The sequence below is a fragment of the Lactuca virosa genome, chromosome 4 (genome assembly GCF_052849685.1).
Source record: "Lactuca virosa cultivar CGN04683 chromosome 4, Lactuca_virosa_CGN04683_v6, whole genome shotgun sequence".
In the NCBI taxonomy this organism is placed as follows: Eukaryota; Viridiplantae; Streptophyta; class Magnoliopsida; order Asterales; family Asteraceae; genus Lactuca; species Lactuca virosa.
Genome location: NC_136429.1, coordinates 303,768,846 through 303,781,496, shown reverse-complemented (window position 1 = coordinate 303,781,496; position 12,651 = coordinate 303,768,846). Strand labels below are relative to the sequence as shown.

At 34.7% G+C, this 12,651-nt stretch overlaps 1 long non-coding RNA gene across 3 annotated transcripts; it reads left to right on the top strand.

The window, feature by feature from the left end:
• Window positions 1–5,877: 5,877 nt before the first annotated feature.
• LOC145168887 (uncharacterized) lies at window positions 5,878–8,826 on the top strand. 3 transcript variants are annotated; one of them, XR_013742151.1, is made up of 4 exons: window positions 5,878–6,229; window positions 6,372–6,467; window positions 6,643–6,731; window positions 7,021–8,826. It is a non-coding gene; the product is annotated as an uncharacterized LOC145168887 (long non-coding RNA). The 3 variants fall into 3 exon arrangements; XR_013742150.1 differs by having other exon boundaries at window positions 5,878–6,467; window positions 7,021–8,601; window positions 8,734–8,826; XR_013742149.1 differs by having other exon boundaries at window positions 5,878–6,467.
• Window positions 8,827–12,651: the final 3,825 nt, after the last annotated feature.

The window sequence follows — 12,651 nt, the reverse complement described above, 5'->3', positions numbered from 1 at the left end:
TGTATGTGGCAAAATCTCTCTAAGTTTCTCATCAGCAAGACCATTTGTTGAGAACATTGAGCCACCCTCTCACGCTGATTGTCTAGCATTGTCTAAACTCTCAAAGTGAGATTGTCTGGTCCAAATAAAAAAATATTGCTAAAGAGGTCGGGGTGTTTATTTTTACTTTAATCATCTTTATCTGACCCTGTCCCTGGAAGCATGCTTACCGTATGCATCAAGTCTCATGTTCTGTTGAAACGTTGAGCAAAACCCAATGGCTTACCCTGAATGCATAGTCATCAGCGTAAAAGATACTTGTCAGGTCCTTAAATGACAAAGGGTTGTTCATGTCCCTAACCTCCTAGTTTAAGGTATGACATGGTACCATTATGAATTAATGGTGAATCTTTGATTCTAGATTCCAACATACTCTATGATACGAAAGTTTAAACCACTTCTTGTTGATGTGTTAAACTATTAATGATTCACGCCGATTTCACCTCAGTGTGACTGAAACAATCCATTCTCTCATTTATCTTCTTAATAAAACTTAACGATTCACTGTTATATACCACACACTGATGAAAGTTTGAAACTCTGTTTCGATGGTTAGTCTATGTACCGTAGGTTATCACACGCACCAACCCATTCCTGCTGTAACACCGGATTACTGGTATGTATTTTATTTATGAATTTTATGTATTTTCTCTGGGACTCGACGAGTTGATGGCCCAACTCGTCGAGTAGAGACGGGATCCGCGGGAAGTTTAAGTGACCTACTCGACGAGTCGGGGACTGACTCGGCGAGTAGGTGTTGTTTGGGTGAAACCCCAAATTTGAGGGTTTGCACCCTATTTAAACGACTTATTGCAGCCTCCATCGTCCCTTATGCTCCCAGAACACCTCATATCGAAACCCTAGCCGCTTTGAGTGATCTAAGGCCATTTTTGGTGCTTTTGGGTGGTTTGTGAAGCTTGAAAGGAAGGAAGAAGCTTGGGAATTCGAGTTGGGGCTTGTAGATCCAGAGATCTTATTCCATCTTCAACTCAACCAAGGTAAATGCCCCCTGTTTTGGTCTTCCATTTGGTTGTTCATCTTTAGAGCTTAGGTTATGGGTGCATTTAGGGCTTTCTAAGCCATTTTCGGATTTTTAAGGTGGTTCATGGGGTTCTACTTTCAGATCTGAGTCATTGGAGGGGTCTCATTGCATAAAGGTGCCAACTCTATGGCCATGAGAGCCCCATGCACATTATAGAGCACCTTTTATGGATTCTTGAGCCAAAAACCCCATGCATGTGCACCAAGTTTGGAACTTTACGTATAAAATGGGCATTAGGAGGCCAGATCTATGGTTTTAAGGTGTTAAGACCCATTTAAATCGACTGGATAGTAATGGTCATCGATGGACTCGGCGAGTCGTTCTTGGGACTCGGTGAGTCGGTGTGTTTTAACCACCAAATCCCTTCTGTGATTGGACTAGTGGTTCGGGAAGGAAGTCCCGTAAATGTTTAGACTCGTAAAGGGGCCTGGAGATCATGGGACTCGACGAGTGTATGAACAGACTCGGCGAGTCCAAGGCAATCTCCCAACCTTGAAGATGGACTCGACGAGTTGTTCATACAACTCGGCGAGTCATAGACTGGACATGTTCTTATGAGGGCGATGAACTCGCCAAGTTGAAGGAAGAACTCGGCGAGTCGGATGAAGATGGTCTTGATGGCTTGAATGAAGGAGAACTCGACGAGTTCTCGCAAGGCTCGTCGAGTGGTGATGGGGTTGGATCGGGTTATTGGAGCATGGACTCGACGAGTGGGTGGACCAACTCTGCGAGTCAGGTCAACTGGGCGTTGACTTTGACCAATGTTGACTTGCCTACTTTTGGTATCGACCCTGGTTGGGTTGTATGTTCGGTTTAATGACTCGAAGGTTGTCGTGTAGGGATTAAGGAGTCGAGGAGAGCCGACCTTCGCGCCAAGGACAGTTCAGACAGTACACGACATCGAGGTGAGTTACCTTCCAGTAGCGGTGGGTCTACGGCCACAATGTCGGCCCATCAGTAGGAGTTATGTTAGATGATTGTCTTTGTGATATTCATCTAGGTGTGCTACTACGTGGGATGTTTATGTGCTAGTATGATATGTGTTATGTGGTAGCGGTAGTAGGAGGGGAATAGTCCCCATGTTCGGTTGTTAGGACCGAGGGGTAGGTCGGACACCCCGGTATGTCTGACAGGGGTAGGTTGAGCACCCCGGTATGTTCAGCAGGGTAGGTCGGGCACCCAGATATGCCTGACAGTATGTTATAGTATGGTATGTGGTATGACGGGGGAACTCACTAAGTAATGGTTTATGAATTAATATAAGTAATGGTATGATGGGGGAACACACACACTGGGTTCCGCACTATGAGATCTATGGGATTGTACTCTGATTTTATTATTAACAGATGATATGTTTTTGAGATACGAAGTAATGGTTTATGAATTAATATAATATTAGCAATGTTTTGACAAATGATCTTACATGTTACCTAATTGAAAATGAAATTGTTAGCCTTGAAAATTTGGATGTTACACCTGCCCTGATATTCTTCTTTAAAACTTTATGATTCAGTGTAATGTGTCATACACCGATGAGAGTTTGAAAAATCTTTTCCTACGTGTACATTTCATTTCGGAATGTATTACACGCATCATACCACTATTGTCTATTTTTCTTCTAATAAAAGTGATTTATGATTCAGAGTATTAAACCACACGTTGATGAGATCTCGAAATACTATATCAGTGAATGGTAGTTTAAGCCCACGCTATCAGGAGACATCACAATCTTACTAGACTACAATTTGAAACTCTATTATGCTCGACGTTAGCTGTTGATGTCAAAAATAGGGAGAAAATCTTGGTAAAGCTGAAAATCTCGCTACTATAACTACAAAAAAGCACATTCTAAGGGGGAGTCTAGTCAACCTGATGCCAACGTTCCATATCATTATCTATTCGTCGTCCGTCATCTGCTGAAATTCATAAATGTTTGATAAGTCATTCATCTTCTCACGGGGAGCATTTGTTAAAACTGCAAGAGTCAAGATTTCATTCTTACTCTCAGAGGGAACACGAGCCAAAATCATTTTGCTTATATTCAAAAGAAGTTTAGTTGTGGCATCATCAGATAGGGGAGATTGTAAGGTCACACATTGTGATCTGATGAGTCAAACACACAACACGCTGATAGATCAGCGTCAGCGTCTACTACACCTATAACGCGAGCGTATCAAGCTTATTACCGTCAGCTTACAGTTCAGTTATCTGATTGTAATATTTTGTATATTAGGTAATGATATAGATAAGTATAGAATAGATCACAGATCCGGTATCTTTGTGATAAGATTGATTCTTAGTATAGATTAGACGCATTCCCTTCAATCAAGGGATATACATGTATAGATTAGTATATATACAATAATAGGGAAAACCCTAATGTTGTGATTGTAGGTTTGTGTCAATCGTCTTTGTGACAAACTCGTTTTCTTGGTGAAAAAACAATTTGGAGAACTTTTGTGTTATTTAATTTTTGTTTTTTATTTTGCTTAGATTAGTTTTACGTTTGTTATTCATACTTGAAGTGTATCCGATCGATACAAACCTTCAAAGAGACATGGAGATTTACGTTGAAACCAAAAACAGAAAACTCAAATAATCAATTCATTAAAATTTGAAGTGTTTACAGGGTTGAGAAAAAAAATTACAATGACCTTTTAATGCGGATTGAAATATGAGGGTTAGAACCCTTTTTCTTGTTGTCGTAGGGTACACTTGCCAAAATCAATAAAATAACCTTAGGTATTGCAAATTAAGAATCATGTCACTTTAATATATAAGTATTTGGTTTCTTGAAGAACCATTATATATATATATATATATATATATATATATATATATATATATATATATATATATAGAGGTAAGTTCATTTGAGAAAATAAAAAAGGTTGAGAATGTAGGAATCATTCTCAGCCACTCATTTAATCTAAGCATAAAAAGACACGGTGGCAAACTTGTAAATATGTTAATAACCTTCAATCTCAAATACGTAACTATAGAGAATTCGATAACAGTTCGTTTATCATCAAAATTTCTCCTCCAACCTTCAACAATCATCCAGATTTCTTCAACTAAACCATCATCAATGTCATCCAGTGTTAATCAATCATCGATATTCGTGGTTGGGAGGTTCGCCGTTCAAGACAGATTTGCAACCCAAATTCATCAATTTCATCGATTTCTTTGTTGAATACTCCGAATGTTTGTAGCTTGCAAGCATCTGTTAAAGTTCATAACGGATTTGGAACTGGAATTTTCCAGATTCGCAAACGAACTGAGTTGGAATCGGAATTTCTTCGTTGTTCATGAAATTGGAATCGGAGTTTTGGACTCGCAGTCATAGTCGACATTGAAGGACTCGGAATCGGTACTCATAGGTTCCCAATCAGATTTTCGGAAATCAAAATCAAAATGAGAAATCGATCAGACATAGGATGTCGCATCTGAAGTCGAAATTGGAAGTATATGATGATTTGGAATTGATAACTTGAATTGGAAGTATCATGTTTTTAACATTTTTAAAATAGTTAAATTGTATGCACTCCAACTGTTTGATGAAATGCATAAACTAAATTACCACGTTATATTCACATATGAATATGTTTTCTCACATGAATCAGTATATGATTATTAAAAACACAAAACAAATATGCAAGTCTTTAACATATGCAAATTATATATATTTGTGAAAATACCTTCTAATATTCATAAGTGAATATATTCACAAGTGAATACACCTTGTAATATTCATATGTGAATATAGTGTGTAATATTCATAAGTGAATATATCATCTAATATTCACAAGTGAATATACTATGTAATATTCATATGTGATATACCATGTAATACTATGTAATATTCACATATGAAAATATCATTTAATATTCATAAGTGAATATACCATCTAATATTCACAAGTGAATATACTATGTTAATATTCACAAGTGAATGCATCGTCTAATATTTAAATATGAATATACTATGTTTATTATATGCTATATTCATATATGAATGATACTTAAATTGTAAAAAAAATTAATCATATTTTTTATTCATAAGTGAATATCGATGTACTGTAATTAAACCTGATGCATTTTTACTCACATATGAATAACGATAGCTGAAAATATAAAAAAAAAAAATTATTTTATCTTAAAACTATATCAATATGGATGTCTATTTGTAGAGAATATAAAAAACCATGAATTTTGGTATATTTAAAATCATTTTTCGATAAAAATAGTTTCTTCAAAATTAAAAAAAAACGAAAAAAATTATGTTTTTGTATATATTAACGTAATGATTAGCGTAGTTTAAGGAAATATGTTTTGTTGGAAAACACATGTCTATTCATTTCTCATTTCCGCTGGTACGACGGAGGATTTTGCGACAAAAATAAATGAGTGACTGAGAATGAACCTTTTTTTTTTCATTCTCAACCTTTTTTTTTCAATTGAACCCTCCTCTATATATATATATATATATATATATATATATATATATATATATATATATATATATATATATAACCGTATGTACTAAAAATGGAGGAAAGTGGGTCTTGAGATTTAATAGGGATTTTTTGGCTGATTTATGCTTGAATTATGGTGATTTTTTTGGAGTTCCACCTCAGCATCAAGACAAAAGTGGATCCTTGTTCAGTGGGGTCTTCGGTTACACGTTCCCATGCCATTCTTCATGATACGTGGCAGCTTCTTGGAATCTACCTACACGTGCACACTATGTTGTCTTCCCAAGACCAGGCTTCTTCCCCAAGATATGTCACCACCAGTTTCTCACATCTCCATTAAGTTAATCCACCACCACTATCATATCTCTCTTTTTCATAGCACACAACGATTTCTTACCTGCTTCAACCTCCCCCCATCCCTAACTCAGAGTGAAGTAACACTAAGTTCCAACAAACGTAGTTGTTCACCGGCTGAGAGGTAGCTGTCTGCTTGCTTCCGGTTATCCTGACCTCATGCTGAAGCAGAAAACTTGGTGATCGGTTTTCCTTCTTGTCGGCGGGGTTTCCCCCAAAGCTCCACTCTTGCATACCGCTGGAAACTATGGTCTGCTTCTCCTTCGGTTCCACCTTCTCATGATTTTTCTTGTGTATTTATCTCATCCCTAAAAAAAAGGTATCGAGTTCATCAAACACGAATGTTTGGAGCCCTAAATCGGTTTTCTTCTCCTCTATTTTCTGTTATTTGTTGTAGATTCTAGATATTGTTCTTGTTTGGTAATGCGATCATTTTGGCTTGAATTTTCAATTACCAACAGGAATATTCTGGGTTTTTGGTGATTTGTAGAAATTGCTTCATGAATTGAAAGGGGTAGATTTCCTTATCGTAAGACCTGAAGCTGCTGAATCATCAGGTAACTATTTAGTATCTATAAGGCCTGCAACCCTCTCTTATTATTATTTTTTTCTCTACGCAAGTTAATGGGTTTCTTCTACGTTTAGGCACTAACAACTCAAGTTAGTTGTAAATTTAAATAGTGAAAGGCTCAAACTTTGATGATAATGTTAAATTTTTGGCTGATTTTGTAGATGGGTTTTCTTATGGCGTGGTCCATGGTGATAACAAATATGTGAAGGAAGATTGATTTGAGGAAGTTAACGTATCAGTTACAGATCAGGTGTTCGATGAAAAGCTTTGATGTTTTTTTTTTCTATTTTTCTTTTTTTTTCTTCTCAAATCAGTTATAGATGCCAATGCTTTTAAGTTCAAAGTTTGTCGAGAACATTGTGTTTGTCCAGATGTTCCCTCTACAAGGTTCTTAAATTTTTATAACATCCTAATATCAAAAAAAGAAAATAATAAATAAAGAACACAGTTTGAAGCTTTTGAGGGATTTTACTTGATCCTGGTGAAATGGAGAAGAAAGTGTTGCTCACTTTGATTATTTTGATTTTGGGTGTTTCAAGTTTGTCTATGGTGAAAACATTGGATCCGAATAAGCTCTTTACTTGGACTGTTATGGAACTCTTTCTCTTCTTCGTGTCCCTCATCAGGTTCTTATTTATTTAAAACTCCAAATGTTTCTTACTTCTGATTTCTAGTTTCAACTAGCTTAAAATTAATTTTTAATCAATGGTCAAGTTCATGGTTCTAAGCTTGATAATGTCACAAATGACAATATTATCCTCTGTCTCATCAATAAACTTAGGTGCTAAGCAAAAATTCATGAAGTCTGCGGACCACCTCTGCAACCCTCTACAGTAGCAGAGGTGGACTAAACGGCTGCAGACTGTAATAAGAAGCGTGTTTGTTTTTTTAACATTTGCATACTGCTGCAGATATTAAAAATTTAAAATAAATTAATTTTATAAACCGAAAAAAGTTTTTTAATACGTAAAATTTAATAATGTATAACATTTCGGCAAGAATTAATGATATTTCAGTAAAAAATAATAATATTTCACCAAAAAATAAAGATATTTTAGTAAAAAATAATGATATTTCATCAAAAAATTATTATTATTGAATATAAAAAACGAAAAAAAAATTCAACAATAATAAACAAAAAAACGAAAAAAAAAGATGAAATAAAATTTCAACAAACATATAATCAAAATTTTAACAAGAAAAAAAGAAGAAGAAGAGGTTGGAAGAGGTTGGAAGAGGCAGTACAAGTGCTGCGCCAAACAAAGCACGCGCAGAGGTTTTTGACTCCGAAGACTTCGAAAAAACAAACAGCTGCGAGATGAAAAGTGCTGCTCGTGTGCTGCGCCGCACAGCAATAAAAGGTCTGAAGAGGTTTTTTCCAAAAAACAAAAAGCACCTTAATCTACCTTTTCCCTTGACATGGTGAGTATTTTTTTCATTTATGTTTCTTCTTTATATGCAATTAAAAGTTTACATTAATAAATTATAAATGCAAGGCTACTGTTATAGAAATCGAGGAAAACAACATTCCTAAGACTATGTTCATGATTTGCAATAGAATTCTGCTCAATCACATATGTGCTTTCAACAAATCTTAAGTTAAAGGTTACTTAGAGAAATCTTTTTGAATATCTAATTTATGGTGTTTTGGTACCGCAAAGGAAGAACGAGTTGGAACACATGTTATAAACCTCGGGTGAGTTTCTTATCCACATTGAATCTACCTTTAGGAGGAATAATTAATCACAAACACAAAAGATTTCTCCAAGTAACCTGCATCCGAATTTAGGGCTCATTATATGGGGAGACCTACATGATAACAAAGGTGATCTCAGAAACATCCTTTTAAATTATTTTTTATATCTGACTGAATCTTTTTGAAAACCCAACATAAATTGGGTTTTTTTTTTTTCTTTTTTGTGGTTTCGGTTTGTGTTTCTATTTATGAATTTGAATCAGAGGCGACTGTTATCGGTAAACTTAAACATTGATTCTCGTTGCGATTTTCCAAATACGAATGAATAAGGTGCAATTGATTTTTTTTTTTTTTTATTTTGCAGAAAAATCTACAAACACTTGTGCAGGGTCAAATAATGATAAACATTGGTTCTCTTATCACCGTAAGGTTTTCCCCTATCTTGAAATATTTTAGATCATTTTAAGATTGGGTTTCGGATTTCTTTTGATATATTGTTTGAGATCCAGTGTTTTATCGTAATTTTAGATTGTCGGTTTAATGTTCTTTCTCTAAGGTTCTTGATAGAGGAGAGGCAATAGCTGGTGTCTTTTGGTCTTCTGCAAGAAAACTAAGCAAAAAGCACATAATGGGCCATGTCATTTTTAAATTGTTCAGGTTTTCCCTTTAATGGGTGTGGATGCCTTGTCATATGATAAAAAATGTGTTTGAATCTTCCACTGGAAGATAAATGGACATCTCCAAATGCACAACAATTTGTTTTCTGCACTAAATGAACTATTTGAAGGATCACTTTACCCTATATTTGGAGTACTACCATATCATAAAAAACTAAAAATTTATTTAGTAACAAAAACTGCAAATCTTAGAAATACCTATTTCATACAAAAGGATAGAAAGAGCAGAACAAGGGCCACCTGTGAGATAAAACATGAGAGATAGTACTTTTACATGTAATAGATATGCAGGGGAAAACATACATCATGTTTAACCACGGAGAATAAGAAGACAAACCATCAATTATCCGAAGCTTGTAGATTTGTTTACAATACTGCTAAATATTTGATGAAAGAGATATAAATGACATATTCTTGAATTCATGATAGTACCTTTTTCCATAGTCAAATGTTAGGATTGTTTTTATAATTTACTCTTTTTTTGTTATGTAAACTATCTTGGTGCTATAAGCATTTGCTAACATGTTGCACTAAAATGTCATTTGAAGAACTTTCGGTTCATTTTCTCATATTTTCATGATTTGTACTTGAATTTGCTTGCTTTTTGAGCATTAATTAAAGAAAACAAATAATTGCTTCCAGTACAATCTTTTGCTATATTTTTAATGGATGAAGCAATCGTGCAGACAATTCTTTCATGTACAATGCAAGTGAAACATTACAAAACAAAAGAAAATATATAACAAATCATTGTTTTGTCCTTTATAATATACATATGGTTTAATAAAAGTTCCACTAAAGACCATTATAAATCTACATGTTCTTGCATAATCCTTTTCCAAGGATAGAATACATTCTGTAGTTCATGATTTTAATTACTCAAAAAACAAATTTGTTCATTTGGAATAGGTTCATATCTGTCAATTAGTCATGGACAAAAAAAAGTTAAATGTTATCACGGGGGAATATTGTTATGACATAAAGAGGCAAAAGAAGTCCATCATATTATCTCATCATAAGGGATATCTTGTGAACCTGTTTTTTTTAATTTCTTTGTTACTCGTGATAAGAAAATTACAGAAAAAAACACATTATATTTTCGGCAATTTTGCATTTTAATCTCTTATAATTTTATTTTTTCCAACTAAATCATAAATGTTTCAAACATGTTCCATTTTGACCTGTCAAAATTGTTGCTTTTGAAATTTTTGAGTAAATTACACGAATGGTCCCTATGGTTTAGGGTAATTTGCATGTTTGGTCCCTAACTTAATTTTTTTACTCGGAAGGTCCCTACTGTTTGTTTTTGTTACGCGCTTGGTCCCTGTCTTATCTAAAAAGACTATTTTGTCATTGATAACACACCCTCAACCCCACCCCCGTCATCTTACCTTACCTACCTCACTATTTTTCCCTATTTAAATAATAGTCTTTTTAGGAATGATAGGGACCAAGCGCGTAAAAAAAACAAACTGTAGGGACCAAGCGTGTAACAAAAACAAATAGTAAGGACCTTCCGAGTTAAAAAAATAAGTTAGGGACCAAGCGTGCAAATTACCCCAAACCATAGGGACCATTCGTGTAATTTACTCGAAATTTTTCGGTGAAATGGTAAAAATGGTTAGTTTGGAGAACTGTCTAAATGTTTATTAATTTAATCAGAAAAATAAAGTATCAATGTTTAAATGCTTTATAATTTTATCAGAAAAATAAAGTATCAATGTTTAAACTGCTAAGGGTTTATTTTTGTAATTTTCTCCTCTATTAGTATGATTTTTGTATCTTGCTATCATTGTAAAAGTTTAGAAATTTGTCTAATGTAACCACTATTACATGTTTTAACAAATTAAATCATTTGATATGATTTAACAGGTCAAGATGTAAATATGCTTCCAGGTTTGTTTTAAGGACAAAAAAATGTCAAACCTGATTCCAATTCTGTTATTTTATAGACAACAAAGAGGTAAATTTTTCTCAATTTCCATTTCATGGCCTTTTTGGTATAAAGTACGGTGTTATATGCAACAAATAGCAGTGTACTTCCATTTTGACAGTTATGATATATCTATATTGTTTTTGTTAGATCTTGTGGATGAAGGAGTTATGCACGATACTAGACGAAAATGATCTGCAACACTCCGGTGTTAATATATTTATTGTATTAATACCATCAAACAAGGAATTATATTTTTTAAGATCTACTTAATTATAGCATTGCACATTGAAGAGCCTACTAAATAATAGCATTGTACTTTCATATTTCTTCTTAGTACCACATTAGAAATTTGCTTTAACAATACTCGTGGGCCGTGCTTAGCACGGCTTGTTCACTTCACTAGTGTGTGTGTATATATATATATATATATATATATATATATATATATATATATATATATATATATATTAAAGATACATGATTCTCAATTTGCAATACCTAAGGTTATTTTATTGATTTTGGCGAGTGTACCCTACGACAACAAAGAAAAAGGGTTCTAACCCTCATATTTCAATCATCACTAAAAGGTCATTGTAATTTTTTTTTTCTCAACCCTGTAAACACTTCAAATTACAGTGAATTGATTAATTGAGTTTTCCGTTTTTGTTTTCAACGTAAATCTCCATGTCTCTTTGAAGGTTTGTATCAATCTGATACACTTTTGTTGGGTCTAATTGTGTTGCGTCATGGGCTTATGTTTTGTATCCGGATTGGGCATGTCCATCCGTGATTAGCTGGTAGGGTTAGTCTATAAATAATGCATGCATGTATGCATTAAAAGGTTAACGTTCTTGATTATCGATTATTGTTTTGTAACCCTAAACACCTCTACAGTCGAAGTTCTTAATCGAGCTCTTCTGAGGTGTTAAAGCATTAATCATACGACATATTCAAAGCCATTCTTGTGTTCATAATTACGTTCTTAATTGTTTGTCTGCATAGAATCTATCAATCCTAACTGAACTTTGTTTCAACAATTGGTATCAGAGCAGGAGACTGTGTGATCAATACACATTCCTTCTGTATTCATAATTCTTTAGGGCCGCTTTTATCGTATAAATAGAAGTCGTCTTCTTCATATCGACGACAACTCTGTTTCTGATAAAACCCTAATCTCAAGTTTACAGGTCTGATTCTAGCAGCTCACCATGTCTCACGAAGATTCGCAAACAAATCCCATCAACATCTCAAACAACATTGGATCCACTACCAGGATTCCCATTCTTTACACTCAAGACTATGAAGTATGGGCGCATCACTTTGAAGATTACGTGGTTGGATCTGAAGACAATGGTTATCTCATCTGGGAGGCTATCACGCTTGGGCCGTTTGTTCACTCAGGAACGAACACAACAGTTAAGTCCCAAAAGGAATATAACAAGCTGGTGGCGGATGTAGAGAAGATGTCACAGGATGAGAAAGACAAGTTGCTGTGTAATGTGAAGGCCATGAGAATGATCAGATTCGCCTTGCAATCTGACACTTTTCGGTTGGTTGGTTCATGCACGACGGCCAAAGAAATCTGGGATAGGTTGAAAGAACTTTATTCAACCGATGAAGATCTAGAACACTCCATTCAAACCTTGCTGCTGTCAGAATTTGGAGTTTTCGAACAGAAACCAGAAGAAAAAATCATACAAACTTTCGATCGGTTCAATCATCTCCTAAGTAAGATGATCAAGCATGGAATAGAAAGAAAGTTGATCGAGCAGAAGGTGACCTTCATGAACGGTCTGAGACCAGAATGGATGGCTGTGGTTTCAACCGTGAAAGCACATGAACAATTTAAATCTTACTCACT